The sequence below is a fragment of the Panthera leo genome, chromosome C2 (assembly GCF_018350215.1).
Source record: "Panthera leo isolate Ple1 chromosome C2, P.leo_Ple1_pat1.1, whole genome shotgun sequence".
NCBI lineage: Eukaryota > Metazoa > Chordata > Mammalia > Carnivora > Felidae > Panthera > Panthera leo.
The window spans coordinates 26250486-26277936 of record NC_056687.1 but is presented as its reverse complement, the minus strand read 5'-3'; the positions used below and the strand labels follow the sequence as shown (position 1 = coordinate 26277936).

At 37.4% G+C, this 27451-nt stretch overlaps 1 long non-coding RNA gene and 1 pseudogene across 2 annotated transcripts in view; one reads left to right on the top strand and one right to left on the bottom strand.

The window, feature by feature from the left end:
- The first annotated feature begins 260 nt into the window (after nucleotides 1-260).
- Nucleotides 261-6309, top strand: LOC122229234 (annotated as a pseudogene).
- Nucleotides 6310-15126: 8817 nt separating this feature from the next.
- LOC122230340 overlaps nucleotides 15127-27451 on the bottom strand; it is a 125927-nt gene continuing 113602 nt past the window's right edge. For both annotated transcript variants that reach the window (XR_006207385.1, XR_006207384.1), the window contains exons 5-6: nucleotides 25884-26071; nucleotides 15127-15217 (exon numbers count right to left, since the gene is read on the bottom strand). This is a non-coding gene — a long non-coding RNA (uncharacterized LOC122230340). The remainder of the gene's footprint in view (nucleotides 15218-25883; nucleotides 26072-27451) is intronic.

Below are 27451 nucleotides of genomic sequence, written 5' to 3'. Positions count from 1 at the left end.
AAATGGAGACATGGGGCGCCTGGGTGGCTCAGTTCGTTAAGCGTCCGACTTAGGCTCAGGTCATGATCTCACAGTTCATGAGTTCGAGCCCCGCATCGGGCTCTGGGCTGACAGCTTAGAGCCTGGAGCCTGCTTCAAATTCTATGTCTCCTCCTTTCTCTGCTCCTCCCCCACTCATGCTCTGTGTCTCTCTCCTTCAAAAATAAATAAAAACATTTAAAAAAAAGAAAAATGGAGACAGATGCGAAGGAGTAAACACCATGGCAAAGGGCGGGGATAAGAGCAGCAGTAGAGGAAAGAAAGGCTGAAACGAAAAGTATTCCCAGAAGAACCTGAAGAAGCCACAGTCACACAGGATGGAGTGACAGAAAGCAAGGTCCAACCCCAAAAGCAGTTGCCTTTCCCCCATGCCTTCAAATTTTGGAAATTAAGAACCCACAATGGGAGACATCTAATGTTCATGCAGTGGAAATAGTAGCAGCATAAGGAAATGTTGGCAATTAAGAAAAAAACTTAAGAATGGATAAAGAAAATGTGGTGTATACACACACACACACACACACACACACACACACACACACACACAATGGAGTATTACTCAGCAATCAAAAAGGATGAAATCTTGTCATTTGCAACTACATGGATGGAACTGGAGGGTATTATGCTAAGTGAAATTCATCAGTCAGAGAAAGACAAAAATCATATGACTTCACTCATATGAGGACTTTAGGAGAAAAAACAGATGAACATAAGGGAAGGGAAACAAAAATGATATAAAAACAGGGAGGGGGACAAAACAAAAGAGACTCATAAATGTGGAGAACAAACTGAGGGTTGCTGGAGGGGTTGTGGGGGGGGGATGGGTTAAATGGGTAAGGGGCATTAAGGAATCTACTGAAATCATTGCTTCACTATATACTAACTAATTTGGATGTAAATTTTAAAAAATAAAAAATAAAGTTAAATCACAAAAAAAAAGAAAAAACTTAAGAAAGAGAGGCTCTTAGTGATAAGGCTCCACCGAAAGCCTATACCAAAGACTACTGACAACCAGCGAGTTGATCCTATAGTTGATCCTAATGATGAAGCGATTGCTTATGATGGAGCTACAGATGAATTTACTTCTTACTTCAACAAATTTCTCCCAAGATTCTCATAACATCAGAGAGACATCATGAGAGAACAGTAGGACTCCGTGAACAGTATTCCACAGTTACACCAAAGTCTCACGTTTACTACAGAAGAGGACTGGCTCTGAAAAAAAAAAAAAAATTATTCCACAGTGCATTTCAAGAGATTTCACAAATCTGATTGTTATTAATGAAGATTGTAAAACACCAAATGGATGAATTCTAAGTCACTTGCCAAGTGGCCCAACTGCTCATTTTAAGTTTTTGTTTTTTGTTTTTGTTTTGTTTTGTTTTGTTTTGTTTTGTTTTGTTTTGAGAGAGAGAGCACAAGCAGAGGTGGGGGCAGAGAGACAAGGAGAGAGAGAGAGAGAGAGAGAGAGAGTCTCAAGCAGTCTCTTTACTGTCAATGCAGAGCCTGTCGTGGGGCTCGATCTCATTAACAGTGAGGTCATGACCTGAGCAGAAATGAAGAGTTGGACATTCAGCCAACTGAGCCACCCAGGTGCCCCTCACCACATTCTTGCACCTAGACTATTGCATGCAGCATTCCTGTCACTTGAATACTTCTTCCCTTCCATCCTCCAGCTGATGCCTATTGAACTCACTCTTCCCCAGCTTCTCCCAATCATCCTCCAACTCCAAATCATGTGACCATCAAAGTACTGCCATATCCCCTAGTACTTCTCCAGAAATGAATAAGAGCTTCTTTACTTCTCTTTACCACCATTAAAATGTAAACTAAGAAAGAAGTTGGGACTTTGTTCATCACTAAATTCCCAGGGCTTACAGAGAATCTATCCCGTAGTCAAAACTAAGTATATATTTGGTGATTGAATGAAAGGATGTTATTGTGCTATCATTTGAATAATTTATGGCAAGCCCAAATTTAATTTGGATTAATTTGGAGGCTATAAAATGTTTTAAATATATTTATTTTCCTATCTATTCTTTCACTCCTTTCAATGTATGGCAATTTCAGAAAGTATATTTGTGAAAACTCTCTAAGCCATTACCAACCTATCCAGCATAGAAGGCCAACCAAAACAAAATAAAAAACCTCTTACTCCCACTTAGCTACCCACACATTTTATCATGGGGTCAAAGCCAAGTTGGGGAAAATGTTTATTCTAACCAAATTCTTCAAAACCTGCCATGGAGAAGAAAAGGACAGGATCCAACATTTCTGGACTTGACTTCTGATAACTGAATCCCTGGTCTACATTCCAATATAAAATATTTTAGGCGCGCCTAGGTGGCTAAGTTGGTTAAGCATCTGACTTCGGCTCAGGTCACGATCTCATGGTTCGTGGGTTAGAGCCCTGCGACGGGCTCTGTGCTTGCAGCTCAAAGCCTGGAGCCTGCTTCAGATTCTGTGTCTCCTTCTCTCTCTCTGCCCCTCCCCCACTCTCTCTCTTTTTCTCTCTCTCTCTCTCTCTTAAACATAAATAAAACATCAAAAAATTTTTTAAAATATTTTATATTTTTAAATTTTTTTTAATTTTTTTTTTTATTTTTTTAACCTTTATTTATTTTTGAGACAGAGGGAGACAGAGCATGAATGGGGGAGGGTCAGAGAGAGGGAGACACAGAATCCGAAACAGGCTCCAGGCTCTGAGCTGTCAGCACAGAGCCCGACACCGGGCTCGAACTCACAGACTGCGAGATCACGACCTGAGCCGAAGTCAGACGCTCAACCGACTGAGCCACCCAGGCGCCCCTAAAATATTTTAGATATGCTCTTGTGCTACCTAAAACATATTTGAGGGGCACCTGGGTGACTCAATTGGTTGAGGGTCCAACTTTGGCTCAGGTCATGATCTCATGGTTCATGGGTTTGAACCCTGCATCGGGCTCTGTGCTGACATCACAGAGTAGAGCCTGCTTTGGATTACTTGTCTCCCTCTCTCTCTGCCCCTTCCTTGCTTGTGTGCTCTCTCAAAAATAAATAAATAAACATTTAAAAAAGAAACATGTTTGAATTTTTCCCTTGTTAGCTCTCAGTTCTTAAAATGAAATTAGATAGATCATTGTTTGTAACCCATTGCAGTCCTCTTGTCCAATAACTAGCTGACTATTTCATTTGGGACTAATTACTAAAAAGAGATTAAAAATGAAGCATCTGTAGTATCCCACAGCTAGTTACAAGTTGGGAACTAGTCTACCTTTAAAATTTTAAAAGACATCCATGATGTCTATAATTTCTAACATCATTTGTAGAAGTTCATCTTTTCTTATTGAAGTATAATTAATACACAGTGTTATATGAGTATTAGGTGTACAGTATAATTACTTGGCTTCACAATTTTATACATTAGTGTTCATTAGGATAAGTGTACTCTTGATCCCCTTTATCCATTCCCCACCCACCCACCTCCCCCTGGCAACTACCAGTTTGTTCTCTGTATTTAAGAGTCTGTTTTCTGGTTTATGTCTTTTTTTTTCCCCTTTGTTCATTTGTTTTGTTTCTTAAATTCCACATATGAGTGAAATCATATGGTATTTGTCTTTCTTTGATTGACTTATTTCACTTGCATTATACTCTCAGTCCATCCATGTTTTGGGAAACAAGGTCTCATTCTTTTCTATGGCTGAGTAATATTCCATTGTATATATATATATATATATATATATATATATATATATATACACCATTCTTTTTTATACATTCACCTCTCAGTGGATACTTGGGTTGCTTCCATATATTGGCTATTGTAAATAGTGCTGTTATAAACATAGGGGTGCATATATCTTTTTCAATTAGTGTTTTCATTTTCTTTGGGTAAATACCCAGTAGTGGAATTACTGCATCATATGGTAATTCTATTTTTAATTTTTGAGGAAACTCCATATTGTTTTCCACAGTGGCTGAACCAGTTTGCATTCCCACCAACATAGCACAAGGGTTCCTTTTTCTCCACATCCTTGCCACTACTTGTTATTTCTTGTGTTTTTTATTTTAGGCCATTCTGACAGGTATAAGGTGATATCTCACTGTGTAGTTCTGCTTTGCATTTCCCTGACAATGAGTGATATTGAGCATCTTTTCAGTGTCTGTTGGCCACCTGGATGCCTTCTTTGGAAAAATATCTATTCATGTCCTCTGCCCATTTTTTAATTAGATTATTTGCTTTTTGGTGCTGGATTGTATAAGTTCTTTATCTACATTAGATATTAACCCCTTATCAGATATATCATTTGCAAATATTCCCTCCCATTTAGTATGTTGTCTTTTTGTTTTGTTTATAGTTTCCTTTGCTGTTCAAAAGCTTTTTATTTTGGTGTAGTCCCAATAGTTTAGTTTTGCTTTTGTTTCCCTTGCTTGAGAAAACATATGTAGAAAAATGTTTCTATGGCCAATGCCAAAGAAATTACTGCCTATGTTTTCTTCTAGGAACTTTATGGTTTCAGGCATCACATTTAGGTCTTTCATCCATTTTGAATTTATTTTTGTGTATGGTATAAGAAAGTGGTCTAGTTTCATTCTTTTACATGTAGCTGTCCAGTTTTCCCAACACCATTTTTTGAAGACACTGTCTTTATACCATTGTATACCATTCTTGCTTAAAAGTCTTTGACATAGATTATTTGACCATATACTTGTGATATTTCTGGCCTCTCTTTTGCATTCCATTGATCTATGTGTCTATTTTTGTGCCACTACCATACTGTTTTGATTACTACAGCTTTGTAGTATATCTGAAAATCTGGGACTATGATACTAGTTCTTTTAAAGGCTATATTGTTCCCTATGGATGATACCACATAGTGAAATTATTCCTGGTAGGTTGCCTATTGTATGATAGGCTCCTTCAAATTAAAATAGCAAGAAGATAATTGATCAAAATTGCCTTGTTTAGAACAATGCCTCATAGGAAACTCTAAATAAGAGGAAAATGAAAATTCTTCTGAGGGATTTCTTTTAAAAAATTGTGTTATTGTAATGAGTTATAGCAACTTTATGTAGTATAGAGCTATTTATCTATCTCATAATATTTAATTATTTCCTTTTATTGAATGATGGACGTATTCATCCTCTTGTTCTCTTTTTCCTCCAATGGAAAAAGTAAACTGTTTTTACTGGTGCAAACAAGAAAAGCATCAAAGTCTCCAATACCTGAAGTTTGCTGAAAGAATTCTATCCAGCTCCATGAGATTCTGTTCTCATAAGCCATACAATAACTATAGGAGTGTTGGTATTTACATCCTCCTCATTTAATTAGTCAGCTTCAAACTGTAAATAGAGGATATCTCAAACGTCTATTTATACAAGAAAAGACACTTCAAATAGCTATTCCTGTTTTTTTTTTAAATCTACACTTCATCCTATTTGCATGCTTTTCTTTCTTCTGAATTTAGGGGAAGAAAAAATGGTTAATACATACATATAACATCTTTATATCAAAATTAAGGAAAATATCTTAATCATTAGAATCCTTGTTTCTGAAACTGCTCATATGGTCAAAGTTAGTATTCATAACTAACTGCCTTCTTCTACTACCAATGCCATAGCCTCTTTGCTTTCAGTAAGCTCCTCAAGTGGTCATGGTTCTTTGCCTGGAAGGGTTACCCAAATCTTCATCCATCAGGGATCTGGATTATTTTAGGTTATAATTTCCCACTGACTTAAATCAGAAGATATGGAAGTGATAAGTGGCACCTATGGGGATCTCCTGCATTCCAGAAATACTCATTCCTACCCCATTAGATAGAAGCAACCTAATTACCTCTTTTTAGTCAGGATCAATCACCCCAGCCAGTAGAGTGATGTTTTTCTTTGCTTATTGATTTACTGGCCTGAAGAACAGTCAAGTGGCAGACTCAACTTACAATTTAGGGGATCCATTCCTGTATTCTCTAGTTCCCTTGGCAACTAAAATTTGTAGACCAGTAGAGCTTCAAATTGTGGGAAAGAGAACAAAAATATTGCTAGTGGATCTCTATGGTTAACAGTGTAAAGATCCACTCCCATTTCTACCCTTTGATTCCCAGAACTCTGAATCCTGGCTACGAGAGAAATAATACCATATATTGGTCTGCTTTAGAACATGTACTGTATCCTAGAGAAAATTATCATGGACTTGCAAAGTATTGCCACCTAGCTGGTACCATAACAGAAATTGAAAAAGCCATTCCATTATTCTGTGAGGCCAATTGCTTCAGGATAAGGGGAATTTGGTAAGAATAGTGAACCTCATGAGCACGAGCCAATCACTAAACTTCATTTCCTGTAAAATAAGTTTAAAATGGTTAATATATACACATAGTATATTCATATCAAAATTAAGAAAATAAAGAAAAAATTAACTAGGGGAGCCTGGGTAGTTCAGTCAGTTAGGCGTCCAACTTCAGCTCACGATCTTGCGGTCGGCGGGTTCGAGTCCTGCGTCAGGCTCTTTGCTGACAGCTCAGAGCCTGCAGCCTGCTTCAGATCCTGTGTCTCCCTCTCTCTCTCTGCTCCTCCTCCACTCATGCTCTACATCTCTCTCAAAAACAAATAAACATTAAAGAAAAAATTAACTTGCTTAGTACAATCTTAACCGTAATGTCAGAAGAAATGTTTTATGGAATGTCGTGACTATTAACAAGATGTTCAATAAATTCCTAGATGTAGCTTTGGCAAAAGTATTTCTGGAAAAATGATAAATTGATGTCCATTATAAAGATCTGTTCCAGTGAGAATAATGCCACCTCTTCTATGATATAAGTGGTGCTATGTAATCCAACCTGCCACCAAGTAACATGTTGGTCTCTGCTATTGGCAAGTTGAATACTCAATGGTGTCTGAAGCCAGATGGGCCTTAGTCAGTGGAAATCAGTGTTGCTGAGCCCATGAATAATCTACTCATGTCACTATAGTTACTTTGTTCATGAGCTTGACGAACAAGAACGGAAGTGTTTAAGAGGTTGACTTATGTCCAAAGAACAGGTCATCTTCTCCACATATTATTACAGTTTTCCTCTGCAACAATTGTTCTTTGGTGATCATTCACATGGGACACAAATATAAACATTCTGTGCCCATTCTGAGAGATCTATTGATATACTTTTTCCCCTATTCTTCGTGTCACTGATTTTCCAATCATGTGCTTTCCAAGCCTCTAATCCCATCAAGCCAAGTTATTAGCTTTCCATGAAATATAGCTCTGTACCTACAATCCTCTCTCTAAGCACAGTAAACAAAGTCCACAGAACTGCTTGATGTTCTGCCAACTGGGAATATTTTCCTACTCTACTGACATTCAGGGTCACTCCATAGTGGGTTATGGTTCTGGAGCCATCCATATTTTGGTGGTATCAGCATAACATGAACAACTGTCTTCCTCAGCTAACTGGTCACGGTAAAATTCCCATTGGACCATATGTACAGACTGAGAAGAAGGAGGCAGTGTAGGAAGAATTTGGGCCATGGCCATCTGAGCTATTTGCATATGCGGCTTACCTTGGACTTCAGGACCTGCTTAAGCCTAATCTCAATATATACAACTTCTGTGACAGTGATTATCACACACTTAATCAGGTGGTGATTTCAGTTGCTGCTACTGTTCCAAATATAGTTTATTTATGAAACAAATCAACCCATATCCTGGTACCTAGCATGCAGATGGCAAATGATTATTTCTCTACACCTATTGTTAAGAACCATCAGAACCAGTTTGCTTTTAGCTGACAGAGTAGCAATACACCTCCACTGTCTTTTTCAGGGCTATTTAAGTTCTCTGGCCTTATGTCATAATTTAGTCTGCAGGGACCTTGATCATGTCTCCATTCCATGGGGCAGCACACTGAATCATTACATTGGTGATAGTGTGCTGATTGGATAAAATGATGAAGAAATGACTACAGACACCCTGTTAGGACACATACATGCCAGAGGGTGGGAGAAAAGTCCCACAAAACTTAGTGAACTGAATAGTGAAATTTCTAGGGTCCAGAGTGAGGTACCTCCGGATAACTTTTCTTAAGAAAGGACAAGTTTCTGCATGTTTCCTCTTCTACCATGAAGAAAGAGGTACAATGCCTAGGAAGCCTCTTCAGGACTTTAGAAGTACACATATTGTATTCAGGTGTGTTATGTTGACACAATTACCAAGTGACTTGAAAAGCTCCCAGTACTGAAAGATGCCAAGGATAAAAGAAAGCCCTAATACAAGTCCAGATTTGTCTACAAGCTTGCCACTTGTAGAAGAGTCAGTGGAGGAGAAGGTTGCTATATGAGGGACTCTGGCAAATCCTATAGGCAAATCATAGCACGGTGACCTTTAGGATTTTGGAGCAAAACTATGCTATCCTCTGTACATAACTGTTTCATTAAAAATTGGGCATCACTATATTGTACACCTGAGACTAATATAACACCGTATGTTAACTATAGTGGAATTAAAATTTAAAAACTTGGGGCGCTTGGGTGGCTCGGTCGGTTAAGCATCCGACTTCGGCTCAGGTCATGATCTCACGGTCCGTGAGTTCGAGCCCTGCGTCAAGCTCTGTGCTGACCACTCAGAGCCTGGAGCCTGTTTCCGATTCTGTGTCTCCCTCTCTCTCTGCCCCTCCCCTGTTCATGCTCTGTCTCTCTCTGTCTCAAAAATAAATAAACGTTAAAATAAAAAAAAAAATAAAAACTTAATAAAGAAATAAGGGGCTCTTGGCTGGCTCAGTGAGTGGAGCATGCAACTCTTGTTCTCAGGGTCATGAGCTCGAGAACTTCATTGGACGTAGAGCCTACTTAAAAAAATAAAAATAAAATGTGGTACCTGGGTGGCTCAGTTGGTTGAGCGTCCGACTTTGGCTCAGGTCATGATCTCACAGTCCGTGAGTTCAAGCCCCGCGTCAGGCTCTGTGCTGACAACGTGGAGCCTGGAGCCTGCCTCAGATTCTGTGTCTCCCTCTTTCTCTGACCCTCCCCCATTCATGCTCTGTCTTTCTCTGTCTCAAAAATAAATAAACATTTAAAAAAATTTTTTACATAAAAATAAATAAAAGTAAAAAATGATAATAAAATAAAATTGGGAGATTTTAATAAAGATCCAGATGTCTTATCCATCTTGTAAAATCTAGCAGTGATGGGCATGCATTTCCCTAGCATATGCACCCTCCAGTGTCTTCCTTATACCCATAATGCTTTATTTATTCATCCTTAATTTACTTACAGGATGAATAATATTCACAGTAATTTTGGAATAGGTGTTTAGGTCTCCACATACAGAGAGAAGGATCCAAGTTTATCCAGATCTTGAGTGGCAAGGAGACTTCATGTGACATCTGGTCCACAAAGCAAAAAAGAGACATTTATTCAGAGGATATGGAGTTTTACTGTGGACACCAAGAGAGGTGGATCAGTGGGTTCTGTGGTAACCTTAAAAGAGGAGAGGCAGCAAAGGCAGGAGAGAAGTCAGGCAGACCCCACCCTATGACATCATCTGTCACCCCACAGTATGACCTCATCTTTACTAATTTCATCTTTCCTAATAACAGTCCTATTTCCAAATAAGTTCACAATATGAGGTACCTGGGGTTAGGACTTCAACATATCTCTTAGGGGGACATAATTCTACCCATAACAAATGGGTAAACCTCTGACAAAAACAAACCTGTCTCAACGTGGCTTCCCCAAAAAGCAGAGCCTGGGACAGGACTTGTGAGCAAGTTGGATTAAGTATCCAAAGGGAAGCCTTAGCTTTTTTGGGGACATGATCCCAGTGAGCAGGACTGAGGAGATGAGAGTGAGGCAGTGAAGGAGGAAGAGCCAATATAAGTGTATGTTACTGAGGTTGCCACCGTGGACACAAGCAGCCTGATTCTGCTTGGACTTCCAGAAAAGTATACAGAATGCTTCCCAGAATTATGTGCTAGAAGGATGAAAAGCAGGAGCATTTATGAATCAGTTCTGATTCCTCATAGTTGAGGGGACATTAAGGATGTTAACTCTCAGAGACGTTGACTTCCTCACACTTAACAAGCCAATGTGCATGAACAAAGTGAGCTCCCAGGGGTATCACTAGCATCCAAGAGTTCCTGGGCAGAAAGCAGAGATCTGTAACTGTCAACCTGAAATGAGTGAAAGTGTGCCCAGAACTCTCTACTACAGCCACAGCTAAATCAGAGGTATAGCTGAGTAGACATGCACTTGGCCACCAGATTCTCTCTCCAGGGGTCATGGAATTAGGATTCAGAATCTTTAATCAGTTGGTTGGTGACATATGAACAGGCAGGAATTGTAGGTGCCTACAAAAGCCAAATTAGATACATGATTTTGTTCTGAAGAAACATAGCAGACATACAGCAACATGAATATGAATAAAGCAGACGTACAGAAGCTGCAAAGAGCAGAAAAAGCGTGCTTTCCCTGACAAATGGAGCTAGACAAGGGGTCCACTTTGCTGCCTGACTGCTCTCTAGTTTCAAGGTTCCACTCATCTGCCTCCATTGATATCTACAGGACAAACTCAGTACCCTCCCAATATATGCCTCTTTTTGGTTTGTAGCCCAGATGTCATATGAAGCTTCTCTGCCACTCAAGATGTGGATAAACTTGGATCCATTTCTATACATATGAGATCTAAACACCTATTCCAAAATTACTATGAAGACTCAGATTGCTATGAATATTATTCATCTTGATAAGGATGAATCAGTAAAGCATTACGAGTCTAAGGGAAAACTGGAGTATGTGTATGCTACTTATCTGATTATAGCCAGGGAAATGCATGCCCACTATTGCCAGATTTTACAAGATGGACAAGATATCTGGTTCCCTATTAAAATTTCTCTAATTTTAAATGATGTCATATAATTCACATATTTTAAAGCACTCTGCAGACTAATCATGTCTGTGTACCAGATCCGGCCTTGTGGCTCTAGTTTCAACATCTGTCACATTCCTGGAGGTATCGCCACCTCCAGTCTCCTGTGCTTTCTTCAGAATGATCTGACCTGACCATCTTATGCCTCATGTGAAATTCTCTCCTTTCACTGATTTCCACAGCAGAAAACAATCTCAATAAGAATTACCCACAGGGGCACCTGGGTGGCTCAGTTGGTTAAGCATCTGACTTTGGCTCAGGTCATGATCTCACAGCTCGTGGGTTCGAGCCCTGCATTAAGCTCTGTGCTGACAGCTCAGAGCCTGGAGTGTGCTTTGGATTCTGTGTCTGCCTCTCTCTCTGCCCCTCCCCTGCTCGTACTCTGTCTCTGTCTCGTGTCTCTCTCTCTCTCTCTCTCTCTCTCTCTCTCAAAAATAAACATTAAAAACTTTAAATAAGAATTACAAAAGAACAAATATTATATGACTCCACTCATTTGAGATATGTGAGTAATCAAATTCATAGAGGCAGAAAATAGAATGGTGGTTGCCAGGGACTGGGGAGAAGAAGGGAATGAGGATTTGGTGTTTAATGAGTACTGACTTTCTGTTTGGGATGATGAAAACATTCTGGATCATTGGTCAACAGTGAATGTTCTTAATGCCACTGAACTGTATACTTTAAAATGGCTAAAATGGAGGGTCGCCTGGATAGCTCAGTTGTTTAAGTGTCCAGTGTCCAACTCTTGATTTCAGCTCAGGTCATGGGCTCATGAGATCAAACCCTGTGTCTGCTATCAGTGCAGAGCCTGCTTGACATTCCCTCTCTCCCTCTCTCTTCCCCTTCTCCACTTGGGCAAGCATGCTCTCTCTCTGAAAATAAATAAACTTTAAAAAATAAAATAAAATGGCTAAAATGGTAAATTTTATGTTATGTATATTTTACTGCAATTTTTAAAATTAAAGCTTTAAAAATTGTGAATTTAAGGACTTCATTAACAGTTTAGAGAAGTTCGAAGGAAGACTCACATTACGCAAATGCAGACTTCTACCCTCTGCTTTCTCCTCCCATTGCCCTGGGCATACCAAATTCCAACTCTATTACGAAGATCATCATTTTTCTAAATAAAGACGCTTCTATGCAACAGTTATCCTGGTGATTGCTATTCGAAAAATAAAATTGTCTCATTAAACCTAAGTTAGACCGAAGGAGTTTCTGATTTGGGGGGACAAACATTATCTCTGACTAAAGCACAAGTACTTACATACATTTTTTCTAGAAAGAGTGAGATAATCTTTCTTAAGACAATCTTTAATTTATGCATGTGTCATATTATCCTATGAAAGTTGTAGCACAGTGAATGGGGCCTATCATACGTTAATATTTCCATACCTCTGAACCATGTTACAGCAGAGATAGAAAAGATGAGGTGTTGGAGAACTATTAAAATAGAACTTTCATCCTCCGTCTTCTAAATTAGCAGTGTATTAGAAAGCTGTGCCTGGATATCTGAAAACAGCAGAAAGGAGAGCTGCCGCCTCGCTAATTTAATACCAAACTCCCAGGAGAAGTTTGCTGTCAGAGTTTTATCATGTATTATGGGGACAAGTATTGGCAGGTTTCCGTGAGATGCATATAAGCTTTTATCTCTTCCCTAGATCAGGTCATGTGACTGATAGCTGGATCCTTACATAGGCTTTTACCATCCTTTTAGTAATACACTTGGTGATTGAGTGGAGTCCCATAAATCTAGTCCAGAGTTAATGACCCAATGGGGGTTTATCCTGTTGATCCCCAACCATCTACCACACGTGTACATTAACATTTCATAAAAGCTCTACTCACAGGTCTCCTGAAAGCTTTCTCATATAGAGACTAGACTCTTCAAAGCTTTCTCTGATTCTCAATAACTGAAAATAGTTGTTATCCCTTAATAATAATTCAAAAACAGAAGATGACTAACTTCTATTCTGCACTAAAATTCCACAATATTGTTATTCAGGCAGCAACGATATAGAGTTGTTAGTAGGTGGCCCTGACTTACGATTCTTAATTCTTACCTAGTCCTATAGAATAAAAAAAAATCAGTAATTGAAGACTGTTTAAATGTCAGCTAATCCAGGGGTTACAAATTGCTCATCTACAGAGTAAATCTGGTTTACAGAGATGTGCTGTTTAGCAACACAATCTTTTTAAACCTTTGGAATTATCTGCCACATTTTAAAAGGTAGAGATTGCAGGGGTTCCTGGGTAGCTCAGTTAGTTAAGTATCTGACCATTGATCTCAGCTCAGGTCTTGATCTCAAGGTCATGAGTTCAGGGTCTACACTGGGCTCTGCACTGGGCATGAAGCTTACTTAAAAAAAAAAAAAAGGAAAAAAAAGGGGCAGAGATTGCACATCAATATCAAAGATCTGGCAACACTAGCCTACTGTTCCCATGTAGTAATGATGCGCTGAAGCCTGGAAGCCACTGATGTCTGTGGGCAGGACGTGCGTCCTCCACCTTGCTATGGCATGTTGTCTATCACCACCAGTTCAGCTAAGTATGCTGCCTGGATTTTGTAGGCATTTGAAATTTTCACTCATGTCATTTTAGAAATTATAAAATATGAGATTAAACAGTGCTGAAATGACTCTCTTAAAAGTGAAAGGGGCAAGTGGGTGGCTCAGTCGGTTAAACGTCTGACTTCAGCTCAGGTCATGATCTTGCAGTTTGTGGTTCAAGCCCCATTTGGGCTCTGGGCTGACAGCTCAGAGCCTGGAGCCTGCTTTGGATTCTGTTTCTTTCTCTCTCTCTCTGCTCCTCCCCTGCTTGTGTTCTGTCTCTCTTTCTCCCACACACAAAAATAAATATTAAAAAAATTTTTTTTTAAAGTGAACAGACAAAAAATGATAAACGTACCTGATGCAAATTTTGTGTCTATACAAATTTCTTGTGAACTCTAGAACTTATTCCTCATGAAATGTTGCAGTGTTCTAAGGGACATGATTTGAAAAAATCTGTACCACACTATTTCTTCTTTTAAATTAAAAAAAAAAAAATAGTGGGGCACCTGGGTGGCTTAGTCAGTTGAACCTCTGACTCTTGATTTCAGCTCAGGTCATGATCTTGCAGTTTGTGACATCGAGCCCTGTGTCAGGCTCTGTGCTGATAGCTTGAGATTCTTTCTCTCCCTCTCTATTTGCCCCTCCCCCACTCTCTCTCTCTCAAAATAAATAAATAAACATTTTTAAAAAAATAGTAATTTTTCATCTCTACTTCTAACACAAGATTTAATTTAAGCAATAAATGATCAAAAAATAATTAGTAAGAATTAATCAGAAATAAAGATTGTCTAAATCTTTCTTTTAAAGTTTATTTATTTATTTTGAGAAAAAGAGAGAGAGAGAGAGAGAGAGAGAGAGAGAGAGAGCATGAATGTGGGAGGGGCAGAGACAGAGGAAAAGAGAGAATTCCAAGCAGGCTCCAAGCACAGAGCCTGACACAAGGCTCGATCTCACAAATGGTGAGATCATGACCTGAGCTGAAATCAAGAGTCGAACGCTTAACTAACTGAGCCACCCAGGTGCCCCAGATTGTCTAATTCTTATGCAATATTATATTCCAACAGTCTGATAGACTTTATTTGTGGTTTCTAATTTCTAAATGACAAACTTGGTTAGAATTTTTTAGTCTAACAAACTTGACCCCCCAAAAAGAAAACATTAATGAACAGATGAAATGCACTTTTTTTTTTCTGTATCTTGAGCCATTTCAAATAATGACTATGTTTTTGTAATATGAAATGTGTGTCTATTTGTTCCCTTGTATTGGAAACAAGCTTACTCCTTAGAGAAAGAAAGAAAGAAAGAAAGAAAGAAAGAAAGAAAGAAAGAAAGAAAGAAAAAGGAAGAAAGAAGGAAAAAAAGAAAGGGAGATAGGGAAAAGAAAGTAAAATACTAAATGTAGAGGGGCCTAAGGATTGCTCTATATGAAAATCCTCCATTTTCCCCTGTAGATCTAATCCGCACTTCTCTCTCTGTCCCAAGGAGCTGATCTACAACAATATCTCCATGGCTTCTCTCTTTTAATTGGCTTCTATCAATGGAAATCCCTGGTAGGAGCATTTATGGAGGCAAGAGAGTAAAACCTAATATACTTATTCCTTTAAATCTCTTCTTGCAATGTCACCTTCAGCTGGCTGTAGCCTCCATCCAAATGTCAATGCCCCATTTGTAATGATACTCCATACAACTTTTTCTTTCCAAGCTTTAAAAACCATTGTCTCTCCTTGTTGCTTTAGACCTAGGGGGTAATGACATGTAGGTTGCTATTAAGCTGCAGATCAATGAACCATTCCTTATGGTTCCCTTCTTGCACCTTTGTAAATAAACACTCCTTGAACTTCCTATTGAATATGCTGTCCTTACTGAGACCCAGACTGATAACAAGAGGCACATTTCATTTGTATAATATTTTTAAAATTAAAATAAATGAAGTGAAATACTAGAAGAATATAAATAGTATGCACAATTACTAGAAGAAGCCAAAAGGAACTTCAGCTGTAAGCAATTTATCAAAAGAGTTTTCTAAACACAGTTTCCTCTCTCAGATGAATTATAGTAAGATCTATCAATATAATTCTTTCACCTCCACCAAACATATTTTGGCTCTTTCATCATCTCTTCTAAAGATGTTTCCCCTTTATTAATTTAATATATACACTGTTCCATCTTTTCCAATCTATAAGCCCCATTTCCTAGAAACATTTATTCTTCCCTTATGTCATTTTTGCTTTTTACTCCCATGTCTTTTAATAATACACTTCTCATCCTATTTCCTGATTTATAAATTTTAGATATAATCTATTATAATAAATGAGGGATCAGCTGGCTTACCACCAACCCCCTTACAACCAGTTGTTATATTTCTATTTTGTGTTCCTCATGTATCTTCCATAAAATACTAATATCTCCATTCCTTATTTCACCAGCTGTGAACAGTATATTTTAGAGCACTAAACCAAATGCATACCTTGGCCAAATACCAAGGCAAACCCCAACATGCTGCATCCATAATTTTTCTTCCCAGTTTTAAAATGATATTAATGACCATAATTTTCCTTTCAGCATTACACTGTTCTTTTCCCCTACAACTACTATCATCTACACGATAACTTTTGCAATGTTAAGATTAATAGTATTTATATAGGATTAATTCCTCCATGCTGTATCTGTAAGTTGATATAAAAGATGTAAGTCGATAAGAATATTAAGAATATAAATATGATTCCATGCAGGTCCGAGCAGTGTCGATTGATTGTTGTCATGTGTTTTTCGCAGGTTTTGCCTTCAATTTTCTAATTGCAGTGAGTTTTTCTTGCCTGTATCTCAGTACCAATGTGTATAAAATTATAAATGTTCTATTGCATCACTATTTCTCCTGATGCCTCAGTTTGGACTGGCTGAATGCCAGGTCTGCCTCCTAACTGCATTTCTGGGCTTTCCCTTCACTGCTCTTCTAGAGACAAATTGGCTCCACTATTTCAAAGGATGCCAAAATGTTTTCTGTCTTCATTTTCTTTCTTGTTTGGATATAGTCCAAACTCAAATAGCTTTCCTTTCAGGTAGAGGAAATATTTTATAAATCTTGTGACATTGCCCATTTTAACTTTAAAGTAGTTCTTCACTGTCTTGTAACATTCAATAGTGTTGATGGGAAACATGATACCAGATTTGTCATTTTTCTGTGGGTCATTTTTATTTTTTCTCAAGAAAACTTTGAGTCTTCTCTTTATCCTTAGTAATCTGAGTTTTGACAATAATGTGTCTAGGGGTGTCTTCATTCCTGTGCTGAGAACTCAGGGCAATCTTTATTTATTTTAAGATTTTATTAAATTCCAGTTAGGAGGGGTGCCTGGGTGGCTCAGTTGAGCGTCCAGCTCTTGACTTCAGCTCAGGTTATGATGTCACAGTTAATGAGATCAAACCCCACATCGGGCTTTGTGATGACAGCATGGAGCCTGCTTGGGATTCTCTCTCTCTCCCTCTCTCTCTCTCTGCCCCTCTCCTGCTTGTGCACGTGCTTGCTCTCTCTCTCTCTCTCTCTCTCTCTCTCTCAAAATAAACATTAAAAAATATTTTTTAATAAAATTAAACATTAAAAAATATATTCCACTTAGTTAACATAGAGTGTAATATTCATTTCAGGCATACAATATGGTAAATTAACACTTCCATGCAACACCTGGTGTTCATCACAACAAGTGCATTCCTTAATCCTCATCATCTATTTAACCCATCCTCCACCCACTGACCTTCTAGTAACCATCAGTTTGTTCTCTATAGTTAAGAGTCTGTTTCTTGGTTTGCTTTTCTCTCTCTTTTTCTCCTTTGCTCATTTGTTTTGTTTCTTGAATTCCACATATGAATGAAATCATATGGTATTTGTCTTTCTCTGACTTATTTTGTTTAGCATAATATTCTCTAGCTCCATCCATGTCATTGCAAATGGCGAGGTTTCATTCTTTTTTATGCTGAATAATATTCGTGTGTGTGTGTGTGTGTGTGTGCGTGCGCGCGCGCGCGCGCGTGTGTGTGTGTGTGTGTGTGTGTGTCAGTGTGTGTGTGACATCTTTTTTATCCATTCCTCAGTCAACGGATGCTTGAGCTGTTTCTATAATTTGGCAATTGTAGATAACACTGCTATAAACATCAGGGTACATGTATCCCTTTCAATCAGTATTTTTGTATCCTTTGGGTAAATACCTAGTAGTGCAATTGCTGGATCATAGGGTAGTTCTATTTTTAACTTTTTGAGGAACCTCCATACTGTTTTCCAGAGTGGCTGCACCAATTTTCATTACCATTAACAGGGCAAGAGGGTTCCTTTTTCTGTTCTTTTGTTGCTGATTGTAGCCATTCTGACAGGTGTAAGGTAATATCTCATTATAGTTTTGATTTGCATTTCCCTGATGATAAGTAATATTTTCATTTGTCTGTTGGCTATCTGGAGTCTTCTTTGGAAAAATGTTTGTTCATATCTTCTGCCCATTTTTTAATTGGATTATTTGTTTTCTAGTGTTGAGTTTTATAAGTTCTTTATGTATTTTGGATATTTTGTCAGATACGTCATTTGTAAATATCTTCTCCCATTCCATAGGTTGCCTTGTCATTTTGTTGATTGTTTTCTTCACTGTGCAGAAGCTTTTTATTTTGATGGAGTCTCAATAGTTATTTTTGTTTTTCTTTCCCTTTTCTCAGGAGACATATCAAAGAAGTCACTATGGCCACTATGGTCAAAGATAGATATTAACTTTTGGTAGCATTTGCTTTTCAAGCCATCTGGTCCTGGACTTCAGGTTGTTGGGATATTTTTGATTACTGATTTAATTTCTTTGCTGGGTATCAGTGTGTTCAAGTTTTCTATTTCTTCCTGTATCAGTTTCAATAACTTATGTTTCTAGGAATTTATCCATTTCTTCTGAATTGTCCAATTTGTTGGCATATAGTTTTTCATAATATTCTCTTATAATTGTGTTTCTGTGATATTGGTTGCTATTTCTCTTCTCTCATTTGTGATTTTATTTATTTGGGTCCTTTCTCTTTTCTTCTTGATAAGTCTGGCTAGAGGCTTAGCAATTTTATTAATTTTTTCAAAGAACCAGCTCCTGGTCTCATTGATCTGTTCTAGTGTTTTGTTTTGTTTTAATTTTTATATCATTTATTTCTACTCTAATTTTTATTATTTCCTTCCTTCTGCTGCCTTTAGACTTTGTTTGCTTTTCTTTTTCTAGCTTCTTTAGGTGTGAGGTTAGTTTGTTTATTTGAGATATTTCTTGCTTCTTGAGGTAAGACCTGTATTGCTATATACGTCCCTCTTAGAACAATTTTTGCTGTATCCTAAAGGTTTTAGAACTTTGTGTTCTCATGTTCATTGTTTCCACATACTTTTTACTTCTTTAATTTCCTGGTTGACCCATTTATTATTCAGTAGCATGTTGTTTAACTTCAATGTATTTGTGGTCTTTCCAAATTTTTTTCTTATGGCTGACTTCTAGTTTCATAACATTGTGGTCAGAAAAGATGCAGGGTATGAATTCATCTTGTGTATTTGTTGAGGCCTGTTTTGTGACCCAATATGTGATCTATTCTGGAGCATATTCCATGTGCATTTGAAAAGAATGTGTATCCTGCTGTTTTAGGATGCAATATTCTGAATATATCTGTAAAGTCCATCTAGTCCAGTGTGTCATTCAAAGCCATGGTTTCCTTGTTGATTTTCTGTTCATTCAAAGCCATGGTTTCCTTGTTGATTTTCCACTTAGATGATCTGTTCATTGATGTAAGTGGTGTATTAAAATCATGTACTATTTTTTTTTAATTTTTTTTTTTTTAACGTTTATTTATTTTGGAGACAGAGAGAGACAGAGCATGAACAGGGGAGGGTCAGAGAGAGAGGGAGACACAGAATCTGAAACAGGCTCCAGGCTCTGAGCTGTCAGCACAGAGCCCGACGCGGGGCTCAAACTCACGGACCGCGAGATCATGACCTGAGCCGAAGTCAGCCGCTTAACCGACTGAGCCACCCAGGCGCCCCAAAATCATGTACTATTATTGTGTTATTATCAATTAGTTCTTTTATGTTTGTTATTAATTGCTTTATATATTTAGGTGTTCCCATGTTGTGTGCATAAATATTTATAATTGTTATATCTTCTTGTTGAACTGCCCCCTTTATTATTATATAGTACTCTTCTTTGTCTCTTGTTATAGTCTTTGTTTTCAAATCTAGTTTGATAACAAAGTATTGCTATTCTGTCTTTCTTTTGACATCAATGTGCATGATGAATGTTTCTCCATCCCCTCACTTTCAGTCTTTAGATGTCTTTAGGTCTAAAATGAGTCTCTTCTAGGCAGCATATAGATGGGTTTTGTGTTTTATTTTATTTTATTTTATTTTATTTTATTTTATTTTATTTTATTTTACTTTTTATCCATTCTGACATCCTATGTCTTTTGATTAGAGCATTTAGTTCATTTAAATTCAAAGTAATTATTGGTAGATATGTATTTATTGCCATTTTATTACTTGTTTTGTGGTTGTTTCTGGAGATTTTTCTCTAATCTTTTCTTGTCTTTCTTTCATGTTTTGCTGATTTTCTTTAGTGATATATTTGGATTTCTTTCTCTTTATTTTTTGCATGTTTATTAATGATTTTTTGATATGTGGTTACCAATAAGTTTGTATATAACCTCTTCTGCAAATAGCAGTCTATATTAAGTTGATGGTTGTTTAAGTTTGAACGCATTCTTTGATCCTCGCCTCCCCACATTGGTCTTTGTTATTATATTTTATATCCTTTTTTGTGTGAGTTCCTAGACTGACTTTTACAGAAATATTTTTTACTGTAGAAATATTCATTTTTACTACTTTTGTGTTTCCTGCCATTATATTGTCACTTTTCGTCTCTCCTTTCCACTTAAAGAGTCCCCTTTAGTCTTTCTTGCAGAGTTGGTTTAGTGATCACAAACTCCTTTAGTTTTAGCCTATCTGGGAAACTCTTTATCTCTCTTTCTATTCTGAATGATAGCCTTGCTGGGTAGAGTATTCTTGGCTGCAGATTTTTCTCATTCAGCTCTTTGAATATATCATGCCACTCCCGCCTGGCTTGCCACATTCTGTTGAAAAATCTCTAGCTGGCCTTATGGGATTTCTTTTGTAAGTTAATGACTTCTTTTGTCTTGCTGCTTTTAAGATTTTTCTTTATCACTATATTTTGCAAATTTAATTACTGTATCTCTTGGTGTTGGACTGCTTTTGTTGATTTTTATGGGAGTTCTCTGTGCCTCCTGGATCTGGATGTCTTTCCTTCCCTAGATTACAGAAATTTTTGGCTATTATTTCTTCAAATAAATTATTTTCTCCCCATTATCTCTCTTCATCTTGTGGGACTCCTATAGTGTAATGCTATTATGTTTGATGGAGTCACTGAGTTCCCTAAGTCTATTCTCATTTAGCATATTTCTTTCTCTCTTTTGTTCAGCTTCATTGCTTGCCATTAGTTTGTCTTTATTTTATCATTACTTTGTCATTAATTCATCCCTCTGCTTCTTCTAACATGCTACTCATTGCATCAAGAGTGTATATTGCTCTCTTCATCTCTGATTGACTCTTCTTTAACTCTTTTATCTCTTTAACTCTTTTTTTTTTTTTTTAATTTATTTATTTATTTTTGGGACAGAGAGAGACAGAGCATGAACGGGGGAGGGGCAGAGAGAGAGGGAGACACAGAATCGGAAACAGGCTCCAGGCTCCGAGCCATCAGCCCAGAGCCTGACGCGGGGCTCGAACTCACGGACCGCGAGATCGTGACCTGGCTGAAGTCGGACGCTTAACCGACTGCGCCACCCAGGCGCCCCTTTAACTCTTTTATCTACATAAATCATTTGAAATTTTTCTATAGAGGAGATCTGTCTCTATTTCTTTCTCTTTCTTTCATCATTTATTTATATTAGTGTGAATTCATGCGTATTTATTTTATACTTTGAGCTACAAGTCAATGCTATATTTTTGGTTGCTCAAATTATTATAGCTTTGGCTATTGGCAGCTCTTGCCCCAGGGATTTTTGAACTGGTAATAGGAGACTTTCTGGGTGGCTGAGTGTATTTTATATAAAACTCAAAAGTTGTTAGAAACCAAATTTTTCTGCCAGAATAGAGAAGTGATGGAATTAGGTGTGCAGAGAAAACAGAAATAAAAAACCACCCAAAAGTCTAAAGCAGATACCTTTATCCCCTCACTTCTTTTGTTAGACATATATTCTGAGTCCCTGTTATCTCATCCTGAGGTTTTGTGTACCATTTCAGTTTCTGCAAACAAAATCCCTCTTTTTGCTTAAATTAGATCTATTTCTTAAAAAAAAAAAAATTAGATCTATTTATTCAACCTTAAAGTTAAAACTAACCTAAAGAGTTAAAGCTGCAGAAAGATAACTGCATTATTTAGATGAGGTCACAGGTAAAGAAATATCAAGTAATGGTTATTAATATGATCCAATTGATACACAGAGGTCAAGGCTTCAGTTGTGTTTCCCTCAGTTCATATCCCATCTATCCCCTCAGTCCTGCCTCAGAGGCTCTGATGATGACTGCTCCCAAGATGCTCAGCTCTACCCATCCCTGGAATCAATAAGATCCAGACCAGGTGGTACATCAGGAGTCCTTGTCCTCTAAGTTGAATTTAGACACGTTGGAGTCTGAGTAAGCCCTTGGCAGAAGCTTCCCAAGCTGACCCTAAAAACCAGCACTGCCCAAAGGACTCAAATCAGGAGTCCCTCTAATCTAGATATCTCAGGAAATTTGGTGCCAGTTGGGTAGAATTTGAGATTCCTTCTTTATTTTGATCTCAATCTCCTGGGCTGCCAGCATCCCTTCTGCTGCTCTGGTCAGTTTTCCAGTTTGATGGGAAACATTCCTACCACCTCCACCTTGCTTCCCTCCCTGACTCCACTCAAGTTTTATTTTCTATATTTTTAGTACCATTTTCTCTAGTGCCTGGTGGTAAGTCCCAAAATAACACATTGGCACTCAGTGTTTGTATATAATACTATACATTATGATGACAGCATATTATTTAAAGAGAAATTTCATTCTATTTCAAGAATAAACTTGTAAGGTAGATGTTATTCCCATATCATAAATTAGGAAACTGTCATTCAGAGAGATTCACTGATTTGTCTGACACAATATCTGGTGAATATGGGATTCAACCAGTGATTTCTGATTCCCAGAACCATGCTCATTCTGCAATGCCATACTGCAGGCATTAACAAATTATTGAGTTAAGCTGAATTTCTATTCTCTAGTGGAAGGGAATATATAGTGACCTTATGTGTCAGCCTTCTTAGCATAGCCAAGAAAACCATTAGATATGCATATATAACCAACTTAGTTGGTTGTCCATCTATAACACAGTGTCCATCTATGTCATCATTTTACAGAAATTCTTACGGGGTGAATTTTTCCTTTCACAAATAAATTTTGGTAGGTATGAGAAAGCTAGAGAATAAACCTGATTCGTTATTGTTAATGATTTGTAATAACAACTGAAAACATGATTTCAGTGTTATCTTCTTTAGTTAAACTATAATTCAAAACAATGATAGGCACTTTAGGAATTGGATTAGATTTTGTTTTTAATTGGAAGCTAAAAGTCAGCTCCACTAAAAGGTATATAGAGGGCTTTAGTACATACTTGTCTAGACTGGGATATTTACTGAAGGCCATTTATTTAATAGTTATTTATATTTTCAATAAAATTGTTGTGTTACTTTTCCATTGCTTCTCTAACAAATTGCTACACATTTAGTGGCTTAACACAACACAAATGTACTATCTTACAGCTCTATAAGTCAGAAGTCTAACATGGGTCTCACCAGCCTAAAGTCAAAGCTATGTTCCTTTCTGGAGTCTTGAGGGCAGGATCCATGTCCTTGCTCATTCAGGTTGTTAGCAGAATTCAGTTCCTTATAGTTGTAGGGCCAATGTTGACTGGCTGTCAGCTGAGGACTGTCTCTAGCTTCTCAAGGCTATTGCATTTCTTGGCTCTTCAAAACTGGCAATGGGGGGGTCAGGTCCTTCCCTAGCTTCAAATATCTCCTCTTTATCTTTCTTTTCTCTTTGACCCAGCCAGGAAAGTCCCTCTACTTTTATGGACTCATCTCTTTAGACTGAGTACACACAAGTGATCCCGGATAATCACCCCATTCGAAGGTCTGTTTCTTTAACCACATCTACAAGGTCTCTTTTGCCATGTAAGGTAACATATTCACAGGTTCCAAGAACTAAGGCATTGGGAATATTTGTGGGGGAAGCTATTATTCTACCTATCACGGCTTCCAAATCACTGTTAACTTCATAGACTTTTACAGTAATTTAAACTCCTCACATTCATTTGCTTCATTAGAATAAACAAAAATATTTTAAATATTTTTCTTCATTTTGAATTTTTCTTAATATTTCTTCCACCAAAAACCTTGTCCTCTGCCCATAAAACTTATGAAATGAATTTATGTAAAAATTTCATTTATATTAATTTTTCTAAACCATTTTCATGAACAACACATTTGACAAGTTCTTTTTGCCTTCTTTTCATTTCATAATACAACCCATCTGCTGATTTAATTTGATCTGAAAGGAATTTAAGACTAGCTTTTCTCTTCTTGAATGTTGAAATTATGCTTTCACAGCAGATAGATTTCCTGAGGAATAGGAATCACTTGTGTTTTTCTCTATATAAGGAAACCTAAATTTTTAATTTTATGAGAGATTATTCCATCTTTGAACAATAGCAGTTAACTTTTAACAGTGATATCGAACTCCTACTCACCTAATAAAACATTCAAATTACTGCTTGATTAACAATAAACTGGCACTGGGTGTTATATCTAAGTGAAGAGTTACTAAATTCTGCTCCTGAAACCATTATCACGCTATATGTTAATTAACTTGGATTTAAATAAAATAAACAAAAACAATAAACTGACTTTTTTCCAATGACCAATTGCCCAGCAAATATGTTACACAGATCTCTAATGATCTTTTCTCTGTCAATACTTAGCAACTTAGTTTCCTTATTAGAAAGGTAAAAAGAAATAAGTACAACTGAAAATCAGTTTCAATTATTATAATTCCTTTTTAGTTGCCCTGGTAAAGGACCGATATTAAGTAATAATATGTGGCTTAAATGAATCTTATTTTTTTTCTAACTTTTTCTTCAACTCCCTGAAAAGGTGTACTAAGTCTAATTCTCTGTGCCTCTTTTTCTTTCTGTCCTTGTTCCCCATGATCTTATATGCAACCATCTTCAAATATCATGTCTATGAAGGTGAGTCTCAAGTCTGTATTGCCAGACTGTCCAATAGTCTATTTTCCCATTCTTAATAAAGCTGTATTTGAACACTGTTATTAATTCAAAATATCAAAAACATTAGTCATAAATTTTACTGTCATTATAATTATTGTACTTAAAGAGTTGAAGATGGAGAATACAAAGAAAACAAGACAAGAACTTGCTGGGAGAATGCATCAGAAATCAACAAAGATGAGGAATTTGATCATGTGGTATAGGAAAGTGAACCAGTTCATTCACCAGGGCTTAATTCTGCACACAACTCAAGGTGAAAGAGAACTGAGACAAAGTCATTGGCAAATTGGGTAATGGTTCATCTAAAGGTAATGACAATTTAATCTGCAAAAACAATATTTGAGGGAGTCTGTTTTCTGGACTATTTGGTGAAAGATGGAAAGAAATGGGGTGTAGGGGATAGAGAATGCAGCCAGTGTGATCAATCGATATCTTCAAGGCATAAATATGATCATACCTCCACTCTATCTTCTGAGATAGGCCTCAGTTCACAAGGCAGTCTACTGCCATTGAGTCTCCCATATCCTGGGCAAATCTCAATACCCTTAGTCTTGCAAAAACATGGAATAACATCTTTGTTCATCATAATGCTTGATGAGTTCCTTGTATGCCACAAGCTCTATAGGCCTCCAGGCATGTAGTAGTGCCTGAGGGTCCAGCATATCCAATGTCAGGGTAGACTGCTTTAGTAGAGTGCAGCATGAACAGCTGCTCTGCCTGTGAGTTCCCTAGGGAAGCAACCAACTGCTTCCCTGGTGCTGGCATTGAATCCAGCCAGCAGAAAGGAGATAGACATTAGTAGTAAATTAGATACCATGTGAACCTGGGAATTCAGCTATTCTAGCAATCTTTTGAACAATGCCTCCTTAATTATCCTGGAATTTCTCATTTCATTATATCTGCTTGCATTTGTTATCGATTGTTGCGTAACAAATTACCTGAAAATTTAATGTCTTAAAACAACAAGCATTTATTATCTCAGTGTCTGTGGGTCAAGAATTTGGCAGCAGCTTAATGAAATGATTCTGGTACAGGGACACTTACGTGGTTTATAATCAAGATGTTGGCCAGACCTGCGGTCATTTGAAGGTTTGACTGGGGCTGGTGGATTCACTTCCAAGCTCATTTATCACTCATTTATCTGTTAGCCAGAAGCCTCACTTCTTTTTCATGTGATCCTTCCCATAGAATAGCATGGCACCTGGCCCAGTGTAAGATCTGAGAAAGAACAGCTACCAAGAAAAAAAAAAAAAAAAAAAAAGTGTAAAAATACAGATGTGACTCCTATACTCTCTAGGAGGACCAGATAGTCGGTCTTGAGGCTTCTGCCAACAAAAACAACACCCAAACTAGTGGGACTGTCTCCAGTGGAGATATTTCAGATGACACCATTGGGAACACACAATGTAGTTCAAACCACTGATACTAACACCAAAAAGCAGAATCTGAACCACTGATTTCCCTAAAAGCCAGTTTCCCTTGACAGAAAAGAATGGATTCTGTATGGCACATGGTCCTCAAGTTCCGCTCTTCCATATCAAAATCTTAAACACTTCACTGGTAGAATCAGTGTCTATGCCCTAAGTACGAAAGGAGACTGACAAAAGTAATTTCTGGTTTCTATCTTGGAGAAGATAACCTCCCACTATAATACAGAAAATTTTCCATTATGGTATTCCAAAGATGCTGGACAATAACAAAGACTAAAAGTGTCCAGTCCACTTCTCTACTTAGCTTCACAAAATCAACAAACACCCACTTCTATATTTAAATTTGCAAACAGCAGTAGCAAACCATGATCTATAATATAATCTAACTTATAATTTATATTATAATGTATTATAATATTTTATAATAATATAAACCATGACCTATTTATAACATCCATGACCTATGGATATGACCCTTAGATCTATACCATGAAAATGTCTCCATCGTGACATTTTATAATCTGTGGATTAAGTTGTAAAGTTAAACACTACCAGCACACCCTATATATAATAGTAGAATATTTGTTAAAATAAATAATTGAGAGATCAAGGGTGAACACAGAAGTAGATAATACAGTTCTGCAAGTAGTCATAAAGCTATAGTTGACATGACTTACTTCCTCTACCACAACTTCCATGTCCCTTTGTTCTTAAAAAAAAAAAAAAAACAGATTCATCTACCTACTCCTTATTACCAATCCTCCAGTATTATTCCATACAATTCTCTGAAAATATTCTGCATATAGATCCATTTCCGCAGGCCATCTGTCTTTCCAGACAAATTAGATAGTGAAATGTTCTGGCACAAGCTTTGCCAACAGAGAGGATATCTCTTCTCTGTTTTCCTTCAAGACCACTTCTAAGTCTATAATAGGGCCAGAATCCAGTTCTGGCTGGTGCATAGCCATCAGTAAACAAACTCATTCATTTTCCCCCAATCAACTCATCTAAGGGAGATTCCCTCTGCAATCAGATGCAAGAGTTGAGGGGAGATGTGGTCATACAGCAAGGGTAAGCTTATTGGGAATATGAATCGCTTGTTTATTCAATTTAATTTGGTCTTTTGGAACTGAAATCTGGCATTTCAACTTAATGTTAAAGGGCTGCTACACCATCTAAGTG